The sequence below is a fragment of the Saccopteryx bilineata genome, chromosome 9 (genome assembly GCF_036850765.1).
Source record: "Saccopteryx bilineata isolate mSacBil1 chromosome 9, mSacBil1_pri_phased_curated, whole genome shotgun sequence".
Classification (NCBI taxonomy): domain Eukaryota; kingdom Metazoa; phylum Chordata; class Mammalia; order Chiroptera; family Emballonuridae; genus Saccopteryx; species Saccopteryx bilineata.
In genome coordinates, this window is record NC_089498.1 from 69615137 (window position 1) to 69631097 (window position 15961).

The 15961-nt window shown below is 34.5% G+C and overlaps 1 protein-coding gene and 1 pseudogene across 4 annotated transcripts in view; one reads left to right on the forward strand and one right to left on the reverse strand.

Annotated features, from left to right (window-relative positions):
* Positions 1-15961, reverse strand: part of CTNNA3 (catenin alpha 3) — a 2095157-nt gene that overhangs the window by 1909067 nt on the left and 170129 nt on the right. The window lies entirely within an intron of this gene.
* LOC136313164 (carboxypeptidase A4 pseudogene) lies at positions 8263-12168 on the forward strand (annotated as a pseudogene).

Here is a 15961-nt window from a genome sequence, read left to right on the forward strand (position 1 = left end):
CTGGTCGGGCGCATGCGGAAGTCTGTCTGACTGTCTCTCCCCATTTCCAGCTTCAGAAAAATACAAAAAAAAAATCTTTTCATAATTTACTCTTTTCACTTACCAAATTATTTATATTTTCCTTTTACATTAGGATATAAATGACCAGGAGTCTATGTAGCACAGTAAAAATAGTGTGGGCTCTCAAGCCATTCTGCTTTACTATCTCTGTCCTACTATCTTAGACAAGTCACTGAACCTCTATAAATGGATTTAATAAGAATACCTACAATTTTTATGAGCATTAACTAAAAGCATTGCTTGGAACTTAGTGAAGACCTGATTAGCTAGTATTATCATTCCTTTTAATGCTTGACTAAAGTTACATTTTACTGATATACTTATTTTACCAGGCCCCTATTGAACATACAAATCATTTCCAACCTTTTTCTGTTTGAACAATACTACAAACAATACCCATGACATATATCTTTGCATGCATGAGCAAATTTTGCTATAGGACAAATTTATAAAGTAGAATTGCTGAGTCATTTTCCAAAATACAGCCATCTCACCAACAATATATGAAAGGGCCTATTTTATCCATTTTACTCCATGAATATTTTAGTTTTCATATATTTATGAACTTCAAAGCAAAGAAAATGGAATTATTTGATTAAATATAACAAAGAATAATGTTCCTTACAATGGAGAAAACCTGTGAAAAGGGTCTGAGACTATCTCAATATGTTACTGTATCACATTTAGCTCTCTTAAGGTTAAGAACTCAGATTCTTAAATCAGATACTTCTGAGAGGAAATTCTAATCCACCACTTCTAGTTTCGAGCCTTGGACATTAATCACTTTTAGTGTCCTTACCTATAAGAAAAGAATAAAATGTTATTCATTTCACAGAATTCCTGGAATGTTTAAATGAGATATAGTTCATAATATATATTTAGTACAATATGTGAACATGGAAAGCACTCAACAAGTATTAGCTGTTATTTTCCCAGGAAATTTCTAGCAGAGTAAATGGTGATTTTTAGGAGTTTTTCTAGAAGTCAGAATTATAGTTAGGAGACTGTAAAAACTTAAAGTGACCTCCAAAATTTAGAGAGTAGATGAATCCCCACAAAAAGATTTTATTTCCTTGTTATGGTTCTAAATTGGAAAGTTATAATAGCCTATGCAAAATACTGTCTTTGACTTCATATACTAAAACTAAATACATATTTAAAAAGATTGTGTGTTTTTGACTAAATAGTTGAGATGTTGAACAACTGGCTGAAGTGCTATACTCATAATAAGATTATTTAAACACTGAATAACAAGTACAGTCTTTGTTTCCATTAGATTATATTAACAGCCAAATAAGTAGCCCTGTTGAGAAAAAAAAAAAAGTAACTCCTGAAATACATTAATAAAGATTCAGTATGTACACTTTCTATTAGTGGACTCACTGCTCTCCTTGCCCTGCAATTCTCCCACCCCTTTTCCAGGTTATTTCAGCTCATATTTCAGGCCCCAATGTAAACATCACTTTTTCTGGGAAGCCTTAGATCCCCATTACTAAGGTTGGTCTCACAGTAGACGTCTATTCTTCCTATCATTACCCTCATTATCATTTATTGCAAAACTTGTATCAAAGCATGTCTTTTTTTTCTGAATTGTAATACTAATGAGAGTAAAAACTATATTGGTCCTGGTCACCACACTATTCACAGGGTCTAATATAGTGCCTTCTCTGTTGCCTATGTATAATAGATTGAATGTGTGTCACTGAATGGATATATGAATGTATATTATCCAACTTTCCTTTGACAATCAGTTGTTGTTCACTATAAACACAGTCCCATCTTAGGTATCCCGGATGTACAGCTCAATATGAAGCAATTTTGCAGTCCAAGAAGTTCACAAACAAGAATCGACCAACACTGTGACACAGTCTAAGCTGGGCTCACATACAAAGTACTAAGAGGCACAGAGAAGGATTTTTACTGACTACCTGAGATGTCAGAGAACACATAGAGAAATGTTCAAGGTAAGAGCAACATGTTCCAGCTATTGACAAAAATAGCTGGTTTATAGAATTTAGCCAGTTCACTGTCAAATTGACTTGTGTCAGGAGAAAATGGCTATTTTCCTAACTAGGAAAAAAGGTACAATAAATTTTTTTTCTATCTAGAATATTATCATCCATACTTTATAAATTCTACGCACAGAGAGTCTATTATTTTAAAATATCATTCCCATCTTTCTTATAATACTATTACTTTGAATTTTAATGAATAGAAAATTCCACTTTTAAAATATATACAAATAAAGTACAATTGCATTCAAGAAATCCCACCTCATATATAAAAGAAATTTACTAAAGTCCTTGAAAAGACCATAAGAACAAGGTTCAGAAAGTTTCCTTCCACTGCATTCATTCTGTTCCTTCCCCATCAAATATGTTCTTTTTAATCTTTGAAAAATAAGTTATAAAATGCCTTCTTGAATAAAGTACACACATATATATATATATAGTCTACAAAGATTTATATAGGTACATCTTGTATATATATAAGTTTAATACATAAAAACTTCTGAATATACAAAAGTTTTATATATAAAAACTTTATATAATCATATAAATTAACTCTAAGAGTAAAAAGAGAAAAATTGAGGCCAAATAGACATATTATAAAACATTATTCATAAAAGATGCCCACATAGTTCTTTTAAATAGAAATTTTAAAAGTACAGCTCCACTTTCTAAAAGTGATTATACTGATTAAAAACTTGAAAATCAGACAAAACACTGTATAAGCAAGACATCCAGAGGAGAAAAGGAAACAACTAAAATGAAAAGGAGCAAGAATTAAAAATCAAATTTCCTTCAACTTTTATAATTAACATTATATTTATGATTCAATTAATATTTCTAGTATATGCCTCTGGCTACCCTTCTCGGTGTGTTTTAATACACCATACACATGTAACATGCACCAGTGCATATTAATTGATTCAATATATAATAACGTGCTCTGGTATAATGGGTTCCCAGGCTAAGGCTGGGCATTAGGGGTTTGATTTTATTCATTTTTAATTGGGAAACAGCCATTCTGAATTTGAAAGCTCCTAAGAAGTAGGAACTTAAATTTAATTTTAAAGCCGGTTGATTATTTTTTTGCAGGATAGAGAGGAGAATGATGTCAATGAGTTCTGGGAAGGAAGGAAGGAAGGAAGGAAGGAAGGAAGGAAGGAAGGAAGGAAGGAAGGAAGGAAGGAAGGAAGGAAGGAAGGAAGGAAAGGAGAGAGGGAGGGAGGGAGGGAGGGAGGGAGGGAGGGATAAAAGAAGGGTGGAAAGAGAAAGAAAAACCCTATAAATGTCTGAGACAATTTGACTGCATGGAACAGATATATTTTTTATGATAAAGAAAAACCTCTCATGGTACAAGGAAGAGCTGAAAAGCTAGCAACTGCTCTGTAGACTAAGACATGTGAGCTATAAGGGCATCAGCAGGACTTATATAGATTCAGAATGCAGCTGCATGTGGTCATCAGTGTAAACTATTGGCTGTGTTTTAGTTCCCTCTAGTTATCTTCAAACTCACAGTAAAATGTGATTAAAAGTTATAATTTAGTTCCTGCCAAGACAGAGGAACAGAGACAAGATTTTTTTTTCTACCTGAAATAACAAAAAATGGACAAAATATATTTTAAAAAATGGTTGTGAAGACATTGGGCATCATGCAATAAAGAATAGTAATCCCTAAGAAATGTGAAACTCATAGGAGCAGCCCTTAATTAAATAGCCCTAACTTACTACCTTCTGAGACTTTCCAGGCAACAGAAAGGAAGTAGAAATTAAAATAAATCCTGGCAAATTCTTTCAGCTGAAGGACAGAGCTGAAAATCCAGGAACATTGTGGCATCTAAATGCATAGGACAGAGAATGGAAAAGCAAAAAACTGCAGAGAGAAAATTCAGAAGATCTGCAAAGGCTTCCCATTGAGTATCCAGCTTCCTACTGATCATCATATACATAGGACAAACTATTCAGAGCTAACTAAAAAAACATACAAAAGGATGTGAGGTAATGAATGGTACTTGGTACTCACACAGGGCTGGGTAATAGGCTTGTTCTCACCATGACTCATGGGACATTGGGGTCTTGCCTCAACAGTGGGGAATAATTAGCCTTAGGCTGATCATTGCCCCAATCTCCCTTAACAATGCTTTTCAGAGGAAGCAGAATTCCTACCTTCAAGGTCAGCAACAGTCATACATCAGAGAATTGTTATGGCAACAGCAAGACAACATGTTGAGCTAATTAAAGTGAAAGATCATAGGCAACCTGCCACTGAGCCCTTCACCATTGAAAACAATCAAAATGAGCTGAGGAATAGTCTATTAGGGCTAATTCTATAAAATTATAAATTTTTATAAAATATAAAATTTGATTTTATAAAATATGAAACATAGTCTCTATAAAACTGATGGCAACATCTCTTAAAATCATAGTCAGGATATAGCAGAAGCTCTTTTAAGAGACCTTCTCTTAACCATCTCTCTAGATTAATCAACTCTTTTGATTTGGTTCCTGCCAAGGCAGAGGAACAGAGATCAGATTTTTTTTTTACCTGAAATAACAAAAAATGGACAAATATATTTTAAAAAATGGTTGTGAAAGCATTGGGCATCATGCAATAAAGAACAGTAATTCCTAAGAAATGTGAAACAAATAGGAGGAGCCCTACAACATATTAATGATTCTACCTTCATGCTTAATATCAAAGGATTATCTCAAATACCTGGAGCCCTGTAACTGAGGTATACAAAGATCTGTTATTTCTTCAAAAACTAATTTGAATGCTAAAGAAAATTAAAGAAGACCAGAAAATGGAATGATATACCATGTTCATAGATGAGAAGACAATGTTGTTAAGATGGTAATATTCCCCTGCTTGGTCTACAGATCAATCTAAGGTCTAAGTACAATTCCTATGAAAACCTTGCTAATTCTTTTGAAGAAACAGACAAGCTAAAATTACAATTCATATGGTATAATTGACTTGGTATAACCAAAAAAATGTTGGAAAAAAAGCACAAAGTTGTAGGAATTACACTACCTAATTTCAAACCTAGGAAGTTATAATAATAAATAGAATTGCTATCCTAGAAATAAATCCTTATAATTATGTTCAAATCTTACAACTCAATAATAAAAAGACAACCCAATAGTTTAAATGGAAAAGAATCTAAATAAACATTTCTCCAAAGGAAAAAAATGCCCAATAACCACATAAAAAGATTTTCTATCAAAAACATAATTTAAGTTATTAAAGCTTAAATGTACAAAGGTTTTAGTAAGGCACTTTGTAGAGGGTTTTTGTTTTTGTTTTATTTATTTTTGTTTTTGTAGAAGTTATTTTTTGATTGTTTAAAGATGCTATATTTTTTGCAAATCAAAAGCAAGGGATTAAAAATTTATCTACATTGGAAGTAAAAGAAGAAAAGAGAATGAATACGTACATATGTGCATTGGAAACCATCACTATAACAATTATTATGTATGAGGAATAATTATTATGAAGAATTAGTAGGGAAAGTAGGATTTACATTGCCACTAATTTCTCTCCATGTTGGGAATCAAGATCATTAAAAGGGGGTGGGGGAAGAATGTTGAAAAGTTTTGTTTTCAACACAGCTGCAAAACCCTAAGCAGACTGTACTACCCTCAGAAATCCCTGGGAACCCCATCATGCTCATGTATTGATAAAACGAAAAAGTTGAGCTATAAAAATTAGTAGTGTCTTGCACAAAAATTAGCAGCAATTTATTGTCTTTTCATTTTACTTTTCCTACCAATATAAATTTAGTTGGAAAAATTTAATATTCTTAACAAGTAGCAGGTAAAATGGTTTTGGAACTCCTGGATTCTCAGTTCTTTTTCTAAGACAAGGTTGGCAAACTACAGTAGACTAGCCAAAGTCAGCCAGTTTATTGTATAGCCAATAAGCTAAGAATGGATTTTACATTTCCCAATGCTTGGGGGGAAAAAATCAAAAGAATATATTATGACACAAAAATTACATGGAATTCAAATTTCAGTGAACATAAATAAAATTTTCTTAGAACATAGCCATTTTTTGGTTGGTTTATTACCATGCATGTCTTTGGTTGCTTTCTGATTCAACAACAGAGTTGAATACTTATGACAAACAGTACACGGCCCATAGAGCTGAAAATATTTACTATCTGGGCCTTCACAGAAAGTATTTGCTAACTCTTCACTGAGATAAGTGAACTAATAAACATTTATAATCTCTTTTTTATAAAAAAGAAAGAAAGCAAGTTCTCTACAAAAAGACAACCAAGTTCATACAACTATTGTCTCCATTGTGATATACATGACTATGGCTCTAAAAAGCAATTCCTTTTTCATTAAATCTTTAGTTGGTTTTTTTGTCTTAAGCTAAATGTATGGGCTCACCTGAAAATCCCAGATAATATATAAATATTGTTTTATACCTTAAAAGTATAAATTTGACCCAACATTCTTTGGCTACAATTATTTACATATCTAATAGTTTTAGCATCTCACGAATTTTCTATGTGCCTCATTGCAATGACTCCTTGAAAAAGTTCAGCCAACTCTAAACAATGCTCCCAGTGTAGTACCAAAAAAGTTAATAAATTTTCTTCTTACATCCAAAGCCTAATTAATAGTTAAGAACCATATGCAGGGTCAACAGCCAGCTCACCTAGCTTGCTCACTAACTGCCTATGAAATCCTAAGTAAGTCACATAATTTTTTGGTATCAATCTCCTTATTATGCAAACACAAAAATTACAGAAACATAATAAAGAAAACAAGTGGAAGTCTTTAGTACCCAGAAAAAAGTACTAGATAGATGGCAACACTTCTTCTTAGAAGGCAAACATATCCTCACTACCATATTAATCTTTTAATGTGAAAAATTATTATAATAAAATCAAAGCTATCCCCATAAAACTTCCAATTTTTTCTCTTTTTTTAGTGAGAGTAGGGGAGATATAGAGACAGATTCCCACATGTACCCCTACCAGGATCCACCCCACAACTCCTGTCTGGAGCTGATGTTCTATATCTTGGGCCATGCTCGCAACTGAGATATTTTTAGCACCTGAGGCAGAGGCTCCACAGCCATCCTTAGCACTGGGGGCCCACATGCTCGAATTAATTGAGCCATGACTGTGGGAGAACAAGAGAGAAAGAGAGAGAGAAAAGGGAGGGGGAGTCGGTGGAAAAGCAGATGGTCACCTCTCCTGTGTGTCCCGACTAGTAATCAAATCCAGACATCCACATGCCAGGTCAACATTCTACCGCTGAGCCAACTGGCCAGAGCTCCAATTTCTTAACTGTGAAACTTCATAAAATGTTCCTGTCTCAGACCTCCATGAACCCCTTGATATCAGCTACATAGTTTTAGGTGTTCATCTCTCCATAGCCAATAGACTCTCAATAGTGACTCTCAATTCCAAATGCTTCCCTCCAGGAATAGTTGACACCAATATTTATTGAACTAGGTAAATACCATACTCTAAGGAAGAAAGAAGAAGTTAAAGTATTAGATAAAAAAAGTAGCAATAAAAACTTTTGGAATGTAGTGGGGGAAGGGTGAAATGAGTAGGGAAAAAAGTTATTAATTCCTTCTTTGGATTATCACTATAGGTTGTGAATATTTGGTGAGGATGTTAAAACAGCAAATCTCACTAAGAACCTCTGGCATCAAAAAGCAAAGAAAAGTAAAAAGTAAATATCAACTTGTATAACATGCCTGCCCAGGGAAAAGGGTAAGAATAAATATTCAAGAATACAATCTAGCAATTCAGAGATTCATTTGATGTCATGGGTCCATGTACATTTAAGTAGAATTATTTCTAATTTCATAGTTTATTATAACTTTTTTAGTTGTTATCAGTTAAACCAGGACCAGCCAAATCCATGAGCCAATTTAGAACAATGGTTGTAATTTCCATGCAGTACTATTTTTTTTTGCAGTACTATTTTTAAATATAATAGTCATTAATTTTTTTTCTCTGGTTCTTTATTAACTCCATTTTCTTTAGCATTAATTTGTTTTTTACTGCCAGAAACTTTTCTTGTTCTGTGATACTGAATTTTCACTGATTTGGGGGCACTAAGTGCACCTCTTGTTTTTTTCATATAACCACAATTATAATTTGAGCATAATTTTAATTTTATATGTGTGTAAGAGAGAAATGAAAGCAGTTTTGCTGTAAAGAACATGCCCAAGTGTCCGTCAGAGGACGAGCGGATTAAAGAGCTTTGGCACGTATATACTGTGGAATACTACTCAGCCATAAGAAATGATGACATCGGATCATTTACAACAACATGGATGGACCTTGATAACATTATAAGGAGTGAAATAAGTAAATCAGAAAAACTAAGAACTATATGAATCCATACATACATGGGACATAAAAATGAGACTCAGACATGGACAAGAATGTGATGCCTCATCCAAGGAGACTACATGTCAAAAACAAAGCCACCAAGTTAAAGCTGGTTAATCCCCAAGACTCATGGAGAACAACCTCTTGATTTATGCTGGGCTTCACGAGAGCCAAGAGCTTAAACTGTTGTATTAAGCCACAAGAATGTAGGACATATTTGTTGCTGCAGCCTATTTTAGCCTATCTAGTGATCGGTAAACTCAGTAGTCAACAGAGCCAAATATCAACAGTACAATGATTGAAATTTCTTTTGAGAGCCAAATTTTTTAAACTTAAACTATATAGGTAGGTACACTGTTATTAACTTAATTAGGGTACTCCTAAACTGGCCTTTGCACTTGCACGTGGTATTTTGTGGAAGAGCCACACTCAAGGGGCCAAAGAGCTGCATGTGGCTCACAAGCTGCAGTTTGCCAACCATACTGACTAATCGTCAAACTATATCCTAAGAGTGAAACAAATATAAAGATTGAAGAAGAAAAAAAAAAAAAAGAACATGCCCTTCAACTAACTTCACTAACTCCTTTCTGTCCATAATGACCTCTCAGGCATTCAGATGCACTATCACCTACCATCCTTTGTAACTAAACCCTTAGACTTATATTTCATAATATTTTATTATGTGAGAAATTTAATTCATTTACCTAGGTTTATACATTCTCATTGGTATGACATCACTGATATTTTGAAGTCAAGCTGGCCTCTCTCAATATTTCTTCTGTTAGAAATGAATTAATAAGCTCTGATTTTGAAGTAACACCTTGAGTGACCAGTTAAATCTGATCATTTGACAGTTCTCTTAAAATATTACTATTAATTCTCAGAGAGTCTCTTGTCCAAAGTGTCTCACATTGGTGTGGGAGAAATAATAGTAGCCTTAATAGAGACTTACTCTCTACTTACTAGCTGTATTTGAGTAATGATATTTAAAAATATAAAAAAGAAAATTACCCTCTGGATTAAAATCTATAGTCATTACTGCATAATGGGTTGGAGGAAAAATAAATCCAAAAGAGAAAGGAATATTCTTCTCACTTCCAAAAACATGATTGTGATAAACCATATTGCTATGGTCAAATGATCAGTCATTTTAAGAAACAGAATGGATCCCAGGCTTCAGACAATGATTAACCTTGACTACATGTTGATAAAGTATTAGCATGTCTAAAGAAAGGCACTGTCAATCAATAACAGATTGAATCAATCATGCATAAAAGAAAATTACAATAATTGGTTATATCTACCCAAACACTTTCCAACAAAATAAGAGCTTTATACAATAAACTTTAAATATTACAAGCACATTGGTAAGAATATCTCTACAGTCTCTATAGAAATGATAAATTAAATTGATAATTTTAAACTTTGTACCATTAGACATTCAATTTACCCAGCTTCCTTATACTATTTCATGCTCACTAAACAACCATCTGGTTATTATTCATGTTCTCAATACTGATCTATCTACAATGAGAAAAATATACTGGTTCTGTGAGTATATTTTTCTTTGTATAATAACTATTTTTCATTAAAAATTAAAAATCAGTTCTAATTTTTTATCTTAAGCTTCATGATATTTGTTAATATGAGTATGCCCTTAAGAGTTCTCTCATTCTAGCTTATTTAAAGGGAAAGAAATTTTTTCTGTGTTATCAGGTTATTTACAGTTTCTTCCATGAGGCCCTGAAAAGCCAGGTTTGAATATTACTCAGGCAAAAACAATATCAGCCAAGAAAAACTTTTAATACCACCAGCCATCACTCAACATTTATAATACTAAGAACCAGACTTGAAAACCTGTGCCATGACTGCTCCAAAGGAATGAAGTAGACAACAAGAAGAACCTATTTTTCTGGGGTTGGATTGCATTCGCAGGGATTTGGAATGGTGTTGGTGCCAGCTTGGACTTGGTGAAAATGTTAAGGACACTACTCTTTTATGGATTCTTGTTGTATTGGCCAAGAGTTTGCTTAAAGGCTTTAATCACTGTAAAAAAAAAAAAAAAATATATATATATATATATATATATATATATATATATGACTGGATAAAGAAGATGTGGCACATATACACTATGGTATACTACTCAGCCATAAGAAATGATGACATTGGATCATTTACAACAAAATGGTGGGATCTTGATAACATTATACGAAGTCAAATAAGTAAATCAGAAAAAACCCAAGAACTGCATGATTCCATACATTGGTGGGACATAAAAATGAGACTAAGAGACATGGACAAGAGTGTGGTGGTTATGGGGAGGGAGAGGGGAAGGGGGAGGGGGAGGGGCACAAAGAAAACTAAATAGAAGGTGATGGAGGACAATCTGACTTTGGGTGATGGGTATGCAACATAATTGAACAACAAGATAACCTGGACATGTTTTCTTTGAATATATGTACCCTGATTTATTGATGTCACCTCATTAAAATTAATAAAAATTTATTTATAAAAAAACAACATCAGCCAAGAGAAACTTTTAATACCACCAGCCATCACTCAACATCTATGATACTAAGAACCAGACTTGAAAACCTCTGCCATGACTGCTCCAAAGGAATGAAGTAGACCACAAGAACCTATTTTTCTATAGTGCCCACTCTCATGTTACTTATTTCATTCCTCCAAGTCTCACTAGTATATATCTTTTTTGCAGAACCAGAGCACCATTCCCATCTGCAAGACAGCTGGGAAATGTAGTTTTTCCTTTTTCCCACCTCTTCAGTGCTGGAGGGCATTCAGAAGCTGGAATAGGTCAAGTGAATGGATCTTCAGTATCTATCAAAACTGTTATACTGATCTGATTAAAACACTTAAAGAATCGTGTGATATTGACATATTTCTCTCTTTCTCCTTCCCTCAACTCCATCACTCAAAAGATTAAGATATTAATATCTAGCCTATTTCCTTATTGTTATAAAGATCATACCACTGAGCTCCAAATTGTCTTAAATGAATAGAAGCGAGCTGGAGAGAGGAGAGGAGAGATTATATCTGATTATGGGAATGATCCATCCATCACTCCATCTTGGGAAAAAATGGATATTTTATTGTTGCTTTTAGCCAGTCCTGATGGATATATATAAACATACACTCAAAACTGACTTTGGAGGAAGACACAATCCTTAAATCCTAGAAGTCCCTGCATTGGTGTTGATCCAAAGAGAAATTGGAATGCTGGTTTTGACAGAGGAGGTGCCAGTGACAGTCCTTGTTCCGAAGTGTACCACGGACACCATGCCAATTTGGAAGTGGAGGTTAAATCGGTGGTAAATTTCATTCAAGAGTATGGGAACTTCAAATGCTTCATCAACTTGCACAGCTACTCACAGCTGCTGACATATCTATATGGGTACACAGCCAAAAAGGCCCTAAATGCTGATGAGCTGGACAAGGTGATGAGGTGGGTGGCCAAAGCTCTGGCTTCCCTGTAGGGCACTCAGTACCGTATGGGTTATGTGGGTTCTAACTGCATTACTGTTTAGCAAGATAGCGGGAGCAGCATTGACTTGGTGTATGATCATGGCATCAAGTATTCATTCATTTTTGAGTTAAGAGATACTGGGCACTATGGCTTCCTCCTACCAGCCAACCAGATCATTCCCATTGCATAGAAGACCTGGCTGGGGCTGAAGACCATCATGCAGCATGTGCAGGACCACCTCTCCTAGATGAGGATCCCACTCTGCCTACACTGAATTATCCTCATGTATGGACGGGCACTGAACCCACTATTAAAGGGAACTTGTTCCTTCACATGTGTCAGAACACTCTGGCCTTCAAGAGGACACAGGTCAGCCTCTCTCCATCCCCTCTCCCTAAAGTGCCTACACTGTGGTGGCACACCTGAGAAAAGGGCTTCTGCCACTTGCTATATTTTTGTCCTGCTATTTCACTGAGCCTTTTGTTTGCCTTTCCTTATATACAGCTGCTTGGGCAGGCCACACATAGGGTTACCCCTTACAGGTGGCATGTCTCTACCTCATTTTTAGAACCAAAGGATATCTAAGATGGTTCTCTGGCCTCATCCAACCTAGGCAAGCTTGGTGGGGGCCCCACAGCAGGGGCTGTGTGAAACAATGCGACAGGTCTCAAAGATGATGCAGAAAGAACTTCCTTTAATTTATCTCACTCCTTCTTGAACATACTTTTCTTTGAAATACAAATCCTGCAAGGTCATATGTATAGGCCATCCCTGCCCCTCCTTTTATGTTTTTGTTTGTATGTTTTTAGTCTTAATACAAAGTAGAGGATCACTTCTCATTACTGGGCTTAAAATTCCCAGATACTACAGTTCTGAACACAGTCTTTCTTTTATTACTGTGTCACTGGGACCCAGAAGAGTATCTCAATCTCTACAGGTACTACTCACCCAGAAACCCTAGATAAAGTGGTAATCCAACAGAAGGATTGCTAAATCATCTTCATCTGTCTGTCTTATGGGCTCACATCTACTTAGCCTTTAAACTTACTTCAAAGATCTTGCCCTCACCCTACAATTCTTAAATCATTCCTCTGGCCTGGATAATCTCACTGCCTTGGCACATTCCTGTTAGTGCTCCAGTGTACCTCATGTTTTCTTCTCTTGTTTTTTCGTGTTTTGTTTTGGTTTTGGTTTTTAAAGTTGTCATCTTGTATTTTGCACTCTGGGCCATGAGTTCCCAGTTGGAGCCTCATCAATCAGGCATCAGGCTCCTCTTGTTCCATTCTGCCTTAGCATGTACATCTGCACCCCCCCACACACACACTTTTTCTTTCTTTTTTCAAACATGTCTGTAAATCTTATCCTTCTGCCTAGGATTTGTGCAGCCTCTCGTGTGTTTTCATAAGCCAATTAATGTTCACTATAACTCATTTAAAAAAATCATGCCATTGATAAAGATTATTCCACTGATATATATCAAAATGTTTTCAAAAGCATGAAACTATATAAATATAAGGCAGCATTATTATAAAAATTATTAATTACTAAGAGCTTACCATGTATCATCCATGGACCAAAAAAATTTAGATTTAATACAACAACTATAATAGACGAGGTAGAGGAAGTTCTTAACTACTATACAATGTTGACTCCTCTCATTATTTGTTATTTGTGATTATTAAAATTTCCAGATACTTTATATTATTCATCTTTTTACACAGGTCAAATGACTCTTAAATTCAAGGCTTGAAATTAAACCAGAAATGTAAAAGGTAAATAAATGCCATTTTTTAGAGAAACCTACCCAGAAAATGGTCTTCAGTAGTGTCATCTTTTTAATAATTAAACCTAGCCAGCTAAACTATATTCATAACAGCACTCAACTGCTTAAGAACTTAAGAATTGTTCCCTAATCCCTAAGATAGCAAATGCAACCTTTTCTTTTTCAAGATAGGTTCAACTCTGAATCAGCAAGTCCTAAATTACTTAGTCTTAATCATTCTCTGTTCCAGGTCAGTTATTTACCATATTCCCATTAACCCTATTAATTTACCTTTGATCAGACCATTTCCTAAACTGGGAGACCCATTGGATGCATCAGTTCTTTCAATATGGCACTCTGAGAACTTTTATTTAACCAGGTATATTTCCCCAGACCTGACTGAGATGGAATAGAAAAAAAAGTACAAGAAAGTAATAAAACCATAATAAGATTGTTAATGAGAGTCAAAAGCAATTGATAAACTTCAAAATGGACTGCTGATGGCAGGGTGTTAAAAGATAAAAAGAAGACAAAGCTACAGTCTAGAATATGCCTTGAGTCTGTAGAGTATGTTGGAGTCATTCTGCCCATTGGAATCTAACGAGGCTCATGCTTGGGTATAAGATACAGGGCAGAAATGAGCAGTGGTCTGCAAACCAGGATGATTAAATAAAATGCTGTGCCCCCACTTCTCTATTACTATTTGAAAAGAAGCAGGCAACTTAAGGGTCACCCCTCAAGTCATAAACAAGAGGGCTTTGTTATCCAAAGAAATTAAGGGAATTATCTGGAGAAAACTGCAGCATCTAGTGTGTTACTAGACTCCAGAGTAAACCTCTCCTTATTCTGATAAACAGAGATGTTCATAGCTGTTTTTTGGAAAGAAAGAGGGATAATGCCAGGAGAAATATATAGAATAAAGGACATGGTGTACCTAACCCAGACATGCCCATAGGTGATAACCAAGTTAATACATCATTGAAAGGAAGACAATGTTCAGAAGAGATATCTCTAGGAAAAAAAACAAAGCAAAAAGGAAGACTCCATGAAACAACTTTGGATTGAAAGAGAGACTAAACTTTAGAATGTGGTAAAAAGATTCAGAATCTCCAGAAAAAATAAAAAAACAATAAAACCAGGTATATGTGAAACATACAGTCCAAATAGAAAGTAGACAAAGTGGTAGAATAAATTTAAGCAGTGAAAAATAAAATTCATTTGACCTTGATTATGGAATTATTCCCCTTTGATTTGCCCAGGGGTTGTGATGTTGGACTCTTGGAGAAGGAGATACGATTTTAACGTATACCTTTATCATGCAGTGAAAAAATATGCATGGAGTCACGATAACATTAATGTTGTACATTGGTTTTCAAATTTTACTATCAACAAATAAATAAATGCAGATGACTTCATTATGGTTGAATATCAGAATTAAATGCAACAACCATGACAACGGAAGAGTAAAGTTAGAAGAGACACAATGTAGGGTGAAAGGTGGAATGTAAAAGAGAGTGGGGGAAAAAAAAAAAGAGAGTGGGAATAGAATGGGTGCTGTTATTCTCAGCATACACAAAAGAGAGTCAAGATACTGACCAGGGTTTATAGGTTATAAAATGGGGATAACTGTATAACTAAAAATAATCACAATCAATCATTAAAAGAAATAAAGGCAGGAAATAAAGAGATAGTATAGATTTAAAAATTCACATTTGATAGAAGGGAGTAAATGGATAATGTCTTATGTTGATTAGCAAAGGAAGAGTTATAAGCATATAACTTAAAGTTGTAGAGTAACCACAAGAAGATATAAAATCAGAAAGGCTTTCTCCTAGACATGAACTGAAGTAAAGATACTTTCTCTAGGGTGTGGGACGGAGGTAGCAAGGAACAGGAAAGGAGAATGTCACTTTTCATCATAAATCCTTTCATGTTATTTGATTTTTTTTAATGATGTGCATTATTTTTTTCTAAAAGTTTTAAAAATCTGAATCAAAGTTCAGTTTCTCTTGGAACAATTGTCAGCTAAGTCTCTTCATTCTGACCATTTCAGCACTCCATTAAAGTGCTTTCTGAATATTTTCATATTTAAAGTACTGTAACATTGAACTTGTTCATGTCCTATAATTATTCTCTTTTAATTTCCTAAAGTTAAGTCCTATTACTTTAAGTTCTTTGAAATCAGGGATTAGGACTTTTATTTTTAATAAAATACTAAGCATTTGCTACAGAGCACATTGTAAATTTGGTTTGGCTAACATATCAAATAGCTAGGAAA